Below are 8,468 nucleotides of genomic sequence, written 5' to 3'. Positions count from 1 at the left end.
ACTCTAATGCTTCTTCCTGTCCAGTTTGAGGCCATGCTGCAGCACTGAGTCAGCCCTCTAATGCTTCTTCCTGTCCAGTTTGAGGCCATGCTGCAGCACTGAGACAGCACTCTAATGCTTCTTCCTGTCCAGTTTGAGGCTATGCTGCAGCACTGAGACAGCACTCTAATGCTTCTTCCTGTCCAGTTTGAGGCCATGCTGCAGCACTGAGACAGCCCTCTAATGCTTCTTCCTGTCCAGTTTGAGGCCATGCTGCAGCACTGAGACAGCACTCTAATGCTTCTTCCTGTCCAGTTTGAGGCCATGCTGCAGCACTGAGTCAGCCCTCTAATGCTTCTTCCTGTCCAGTTTGAGGCCATGCTGCAGCACTGAGACAGCACTCTAATGCTTCTTCCTGTCCAGTTTGAGGCTATGCTACAGCACTGAGACAGCACTCTAATGCTTCTTCCTGTCCAGTTTGAGGCCATGCTGCAGCACTGAGACAGCACTCTAATGCTTCTTCCTGTCCAGTTTGAGGCCATGCTGCAGCACTGAGACAGCCCTCTAATGCTTCTTCCTGTCCAGTTTGAGGCCATGCTGCAGCACTGAGACAGCACTCTAATGCTTCTTCCTGTCCAGTTTGAGGCCGTGCTGCAGCACTGTGTCAGCCCTCTAATGCTTCTTCCTGTCCAGTTTGAGGCCGTGCTGCAGCACTGAGACAGCCCTCTAATGCTTCTTCCTGTCCAGTTTGAGGCCATGCTGCAGCACTGAGTCAGCCCTCTAATGCTTCTTCCTGTCCAGTTTGAGGCCATGCTGCAGCACTGAGACAGCACTCTAATGCTTCTTCCTGTCCAGTTTGAGGCCATGCTGCAGCACTGAGACAGCACTCTAATGCTTCTTCCTGTCCAGTTTGAGGCCATGCTGCAGCACTGAGTCAGCCCTCTAATGCTTCTTCCTGTCCAGTTTGAGGCCGTGCTGCAGCACTGAGACAGCACTCTAATGCTTCTTCCTGTCCAGTTTGAGGCCATGCTGCAGCACTGAGACAGCACTCTAATGCTTCTTCCTGTCCAGTTTGAGGCCATGCTGTAGCACTGAGACAGCAAGGAGTTAAAGAACTGCTAATGGCTTCTGACTCCAGTTCCTCGTCAATTTTGGTTGTGCTTGATTTAATTGCAGCCATCGCCTACCTACATTAGCATTCCACTCTTTTGTGGTTCAGGTCGTATTTGTCGGACAGAAAACAAAGTGTCCATTATAGCAACTCCAGCTCTGACAACTCCGATGTGAAATATGGGGTCCCCCAAGGTTCAGTTCTGGGTCCTTTATTGTTCCAAATTGGAATGCTGCCAGAGATGGTTTCAAGGAACTGCCCCTACTACCCAAGGGATGCTAAGTCCAAGGAACTAAAGCTATTATAATAGGGATAGAAGGCTCTTAGGTAACTTAAAATGTCGCTATATCCTCCAGTACATCGTTTTTATTCACATACTACTGAATGTGTTCTTCATTAGGGTATTATTTTTGAAAAGGTCATAAAAGTCAATTTTCAATATATTTTGACTTATTTTCTATTTTGGTATTTAGGGAGCAAAAAGGGTAAGTAAGATAAGGAAGTTGTCATACATATTTTATAGAAAATAAAATCATATTTTTTACAGCAAAAATGAAATAAATTGTGGAAACCAAGTCTTTTGTCTTTGTGTTTTATTTGAAATTGGATATTGACTGAAGGGGATTGATAAGTGATGTGTCACATGAATTACAGCCTTAACCCTGGATGTCATCAGACTACTGACACCCCAAGGCTGATTCATCCATGAATCACACATACACACAACCCCCGCCCACACACACACACACACACACACACTGACTAATGGAATTTTCCTCTGCCCCCCTCCTGCTCTCTCCTCCCTCCTCATGCTGTGGGGGAGGAGCGAAATGCTGAAGCCCATGAAGTGTGTGTGTGTGTGTGTGTGTGTGTGTGTGTGTGTGTGTGTGTGTGTGTGTGTGTGTGTGTGTGTGTGTGTGTGTGCGTGTGTTCTTGTATAGCTATCTTAGTGAGGACCAATTTGAGTTTTATACCTGGGAAGTGAGGACATTTTAGGAGAGTGGGGACATTTTGGCCGGTCCTCACTTTCTCACACACCTTCAAAGGGTTTGAAGGCCCATTCACACAGAATAGTCGTTGCTTTGGATCTTTTAAATTGTAGTGTGTACACATTCTATTTATGATTTAAATCTTTTTATATAATAGTTATCTTTATAGTTATCATTCAAAGTGTGAATGGGCCCTTTAGCCTTGGTTGGCTTTAGGTTAACATTAGGCATTGGTTAGGGGGCTATGGGGATGCATTATGTAAATGGATTTCCTCACTGATATGGCTATACTGGCTAGTGTGTGTGTGTGTGTGTGTGTGTGTGTGTGTGTGTGTGTGTGTGTGTGTGTGTGTGTGTGTGCATGTGTGTGTGTGTGTGTTGCGTGCGTGCGTGCGTGCGTGCGTATGTGCGTGCGTCTGTGTGTGTGTGTGTGTGTGTGTGTGTGTGTGTGTGTGTCGGCATTGCCATACCAAGCTGCCATCTTCTCCTGTCACCCTTGGCTGCCAGGCTGAGCTCTCTGCCTGAGGAACCCGGAGAACAGATGAGGAGGAGGGAGAGGATGAAAGGAGGACAGGGGGAGGAGCTGGGAGGCTGGGTTGATGCATGCGCACACACACCACACACACACACACACACACACACACACACACACACACACACACAGAGGCTATAAAGAAGACAAGGACAGCAGTACATTTAAACATTAACATTATACAAGTGTGGCGTAAATAGTTTCTATTTTAAATAAGCCCCACAGGATTGTAAACAAAGACTATACAGATATATTTTCAGCAGGGTTGGGAGGGTTACTTTAAAAATGTAATCTGATACAATACAATACCTGTTAAAAATTGCAATCAGTAACGTAATCCAAGTATCACAACATAAAAGTAATGTAACTGATTACCTTCCGTTAGTTTACTATTTCTTATGAACACATTTCTTGCACTTGACTACTGGAGTCCGGGGGCATGCTCCTCAGGAGGATATTAATTAAAGAAACAGCTCTTGTGTTGGTTACAGCAGGGTTTCAGCCAATCTGTCTAGTGTCGTAGTTTATTTGTATAGCACATTTCACAGATGCAATTCAAAGTGCTTTACATAAAACTAGGCATCTTGCGTGCAGGCTCGCTCTCCTGTAGCTCGCAAGATTTTATATATATATATATATATATATGAAAGTGATAAGGTCATAAATTGCCTTACGTCAGCACACTTCCATGAACGTATGAGCGTATGAATCACAAGTCAGCATTTCTGGGGTTTTCCGTAGGAATTCCTAAAATTGAATTAAAATGTGATTGGGACCACTGTCAGACTATTTCATCAGTGATGTCACTCAAGCAATTGTGATGTCATCAGTGATTGACATATACACTGATGATGTCATAGACATTGTGACATCATCAGTGATGTCATAACTCCTTCCCTGCAGAGGGTATACACTGATGCAACTCGGGAAATTCGAGACAGATACACACACAAAACACACACACACAGTGCTTGAGTTTCCAGAGTCACTCTTGACATTGTGACATCATCAGCGCACAATTGCTCAACTAAGAATGCCTAGTCCGAGTGATGTCATCAGTGAGTGACACAATTGCTCAAGTTGCTCTTGTTGCTGACATCACTATGTCAACTGGGCATGTTCAGCCCGATGACAGACGCGTGGGTGGAGGAACAGAATGTAGGGAAACAGTGGATGAATAAATCCAGAAGGAGACGGTAATGCAGCATAAAGGAATCCAACTGCAAGAAGACCGCAGGCACGCACACACACTAACACACACACGCACACACACACACACAGACACATGCAAGTTTATTGAGTGCACTTGTGACAACACTGATGACATCACAATTGCTGAATGACATCACTGATGACATCACCATTGAGTGTTCGAGTGACATCACTGGTGACATCACCAATTCTATACAAATAAGTGATATCATCAGTGATTTATGACAGACACTGATGATGTCAGATATTGTCAGTGCCATAACTCCTTCCCTGCAGAGGTTAGTAGGACCAGTGCTACTCCGGCAACTTGAGATCTTGACATCACCGAGGACTCTATGAAAGGACCTGTATGAGGGTCTGATGATTACTGATCACCGGCCACTAACACGTCACACAGTGTTCTGTATAACATGGCCAAGTCGAAGGGCAAAAAGAAAGCGGGCCCGCCTCAAGGTAAGAAGCTGACCTTGAAGATGGCTAAGAGCTGCCTGCAGATGACGCCGGATGGCAAACAGCGTCTGGACCTCAGCAACCAGGAAATCAGCGCTGTGCCCAAGTGCCTCCTGAAGCTGTGCAACGACGTGGATGAACTGGACCTGAGCCGGAACCATATCAGAAAGCTACCGGACTTCATCGACCAGTTCGTCAACCTCAGCTTTCTGGATCTGCACAGCAACCAGTTGGAGAAGCTCCCTGAGGCCCTGGGTCACCTTCAGAACCTGGTGGTGTTGAACCTGCATAACAACCGCCTGAGTGCCGACTCCCTACCCAGCAAGCTCTCCCTGCTCACCAACCTGCAGAAGCTCAACCTGGGCCTGAACCAGCTGGAGAGCCTGCCCTCCTGTGTGGGTGACCTCAAGGAGCTCCGCCACATCGGCCTCTTCGACAACCGCCTCACCCGCTACCCCAGTTGCCTCCGGAGGCTCAAGAACCTGGAGATGGTCAACCTGGATGGGAACCCCCTGCGTGCTGAGCAACTGCCCTGCCTGGACCCTGTCAAGAAGAGGGTGGAGACCCTGTACCTGGTGAAGGAGAGCGAGCTCTGCTGGAACTGTCTGAGGAAGTGCCAAACAGAGAGGAAGAAGCTGGAGGATGCCATGAAAAGGGAAGTTGGCAAGTCCAAAGTGATTTCCGGGTTGATCACCAGACATGGGCCCCATCCCCAAACGCGGGCGTGTTTCCGGGTTCCTACATGCTAGCGGCTTATATCTCCTTGGTTTTTGACTAAATATTCAGGCTACCGACTACTTATTGATCAGACATCGGACACATTTCTGGCTTCGACCACTCACTGGACTGGGATTTTGAAACGGATTAACGGACTAACTTGGCAATCGCGGCTAGTGGCTAATTGCTAGCCTGCCACCTAGCGCCTATAACAACACAGGCAGCCTCTAAGTAAACGATTACAGTTGGACCATACTATCGCTAACGTTAGCCTAGCCAACTGCCTAGCAGCTAACCACTCTAGGAAATATGCCTTCGCCTGCGGCTGTGATCACCAGCCCCATAACCACAAAACTGAGATCAGACATAGTCAACTCAAGGCTGAACTCATTAGGAAGGATGAGTATATAAACGACATAACATCCGCAGTTACTAAGCAATCAGAGCTGCTTTCCCTCTTGGAAAACCAACATGCTACCGTCATTTCAAACATGACCACGCTTACCAGCTCGGTGGAATCACGCTCGTTCCCCTCGGAGGACGAAGTTTTTCTCAACTTGCCCGACCTTACCTCAACACCAGCTCCTCGAGCATCTCGGGACTCGGGTCCTGTCCATCGCCAGCATGCTGCGTCGGCTTTCCCTCCCGATAATATTAAACCCTCTATTATAATAATTGGTAACTATAGCCCGCAATATCAAGCTTAATTCACCAGTCGAAATAGTTTGTCTACCAGATTGCCAGAATGCCCGACATTGAAGCTACTCTTAGGGTGCTAAACAGCCATAGACAGATAATCACCCATGATACCCATGATAGTACATGTTGGCACCAACAACAACAACAACAATTTAAACAGTCACAAAGCACACATAACTATAGGACCTGTGCCTTTGCTAGCAAGATGAGTTGGCATCGATTAATTGTCTCTGGCCCTCTCCCTGTTACACTTAATTCTGATATGTTTATCTGCCTATTACCTAAGTCTGACAGTTTCACCCACAACATGTTCTTGTCCGGTTATAGTCTGCTAGCTCAGTTAACGTAGTTTATCCAATCCAGACTGTGCCGTCCGCGCCGCAATATTACTAGTAACCGATCCACAAATGCTCTGCATATAATCTTAACCCCAACCCAAACCTTATTATTATTAACCCACTGTTGTGTTGAGTTAAATAATTTTTAACTCAAATGCAAGTCTTTCGCAGGATCAAAAGTATAAGCTTTCATCCTGTGAGATACTTACAATGCGACCCTCTAGCTGGACTTGGAGCCTTCTACCTAGTCATGCTCTACTGCCCACCTGGGCCCTATTCCTCTTTTCCCAATGAATTTTCCAACTTTCTCTCTGACCTCATAACCCGCGAGGATAATATTATCATCGGTGACTTCAATATTCACCTAAACTGTAAAACTGACCGACTCTGCAAAGCCTTTCTGTCTTTAGTCGACACTTTTGGCTTTGCTCAGCTGGTTCATGAACAAACGCACTCACACCTGGCTCTTAACATTTAAGCAGAACTGAAGCTTGAGGCAGGCTCAAGCTGAGCTGATGCTTAACCGGTCACACAAGAAGCCTTCCTCAGCGCCTTGCTCGGCACGCCTTGAAGCCGCCCACAACTCCCATTGACTTCATGCCTAGCTTCACACTTCACGCTTGGAAAATAGGACTGAATCCTGAACGATCGCTTGAGCGTGCGCTGAGTGTGCGTGCCTTGAGCAAGGCACGCGCACGGCTGGTGTGAACGGCTTCACCTGTTAACAAGGATGCCGAAATGAAACTTGTGGGTTCAGCATAGGTTGAGCTTAGCCTTTGTTCACACCATTGGCAGAACATAGGCAGAACTGAAGCTTGAGGCAGGCTCCAGTGGCGTGTCTAGGGAGTCGCCTGGGGTGGCATGGGCCACCCCTAGAATCTGATTGGCCACCCCAGGTGCCACCCCATATGATTGGCTCTCTGCACAGTCAGTAAACCAAGCTTCCGTGTATAGGTGCAATCCAGTCTTAAACCTGAGAGGCAGTAATGAGCCATAGTAGTGTCTAGCCTGCCGAAAGCCCCAGAGAAGAAGATCTTGATTTGAGGATTTGGCGCAGCTGAGCAGCAAACAACTTAACGCTAAACCAACGTTGTGTGTGTGTGACGAAGTGAAGCGTCCTCTGTCTGATTCCTGGCGGCTACATGGACCAGGTGTGTTCTATATGCTATTTATTTATTGTGGCATGCGTGAGTAGACTCTTTGATACACATGACATAGCTACTGTGCCAGCTGGTAGAAAGACAACATACATTACCTGCCAACAAACACGGAGATTTTCACTTTGAAATTAAGCACCCTCGCTAAAAGAAATATCATGACATGTTAACATGTCATGACATGTTAAGGTAGACTTGAAACTTAACCCTGTGTTAAACCTGTGTGCTAGGCTACGTGATAATGTGGTGCAGCAGGTGTGTTTTCATCTCAGCTTGCTAGTTGCTAACATGAGCAAACCTGTCGTCAGTCATTGTTTGGTTGTCAATGCTAATGCTAAACTGCACAGCAGGACAGAGCAGCCAGCAGCACTGCTACCAGTCACAGTTACAGTACAGTCAGAGCTGCAGGAGAGAGCAGCAACAAGCTCTCCTCCTTGTCAGTCAGATGAGTCAAGCCAGCAGCTTGACAGCAGGAGCCCCCAGCTGTATGTGTGGGTATGTACAGTATATACTGTAAAATCCTAATAGTTCCAGATTTATCTTTAGTAACCTAAACAGTTATCTTGATATTTATTGCCTTGATGTCAATGGAATTGTGGTTAATTGCCAGACATTGCAACTAAAGTTGAAACTAGTCAATTATGTGTGTAGAACTGGGAAGCTTTATATTACATTTGTATGGTGCTACTCTGTGTGATTGATGGGTCTATTTCTCTTAAATTATGCTTTAAACACAGGAACATAAGACACTGTAATGTTACTAATTAAAGTAGATATATGTAGTCTAGTTGGGATGAACATGGTAAATTAATGCTATTCTGACGTGTGCCGTGTGCGTGCACAGTGCGAGCAAGTGCGTGTTTTTTTGGCTAAAAGTCCAAAAAACGTCAAATTTTCCTCGGCACCGCCCTTGTGGGCGGCGCCGTGGCCACCCCTTCGTAAGTCTGTGCCCCACTTGTGCCACCCTGGTCAAAAAAGTCTGGACACGCCACTGGCAGGCTCAAGCTGAACTGACGCTAACCGGTCACACCAGGAGCAGTCTCTTTTCCCCAGCGTCTTGCTTGGCGCGCCTTGAACCTGCCCACAACTCCCATTGAATTCATGCCTGGCAGCTTCAAGCTTCACGCGTCACGCCTAGAAAATAGGACTGAATCCTGAATAATCGATTCAGCGCGGCTTCAGCGTGGTGTGGCGTGCGGCTGGTGTGAACGGTCTCACCTGTTAACAAGGACACCAAAATCAAACTGCGTGGCTTTGGCGTATGGTGTGAACCGCCACTTAGGT

General features: G+C 46.8%; 1 pseudogene across 1 annotated transcript; it reads left to right on the top strand.

Moving 5' to 3' along the window:
• The first annotated feature begins 4,233 nt into the window (after window positions 1–4,233).
• LOC310779653 (leucine-rich repeat-containing protein 18 pseudogene) lies at window positions 4,234–5,022 on the top strand (annotated as a pseudogene). Its single transcript has one exon. The product of its transcript is annotated as a leucine-rich repeat-containing protein 18 pseudogene (transcript).
• Window positions 5,023–8,468: the final 3,446 nt, after the last annotated feature.

Source organism: Poromitra crassiceps (assembly GCF_964638095.1).
Source record: "Poromitra crassiceps genome assembly, chromosome: 7".
Lineage (NCBI taxonomy): Eukaryota > Metazoa > Chordata > Actinopteri > Beryciformes > Melamphaidae > Poromitra > Poromitra crassiceps.
The sequence above is the reverse complement of the archived record's forward strand: the minus strand, read 5'-3'. Positions and strand labels throughout refer to the sequence as shown.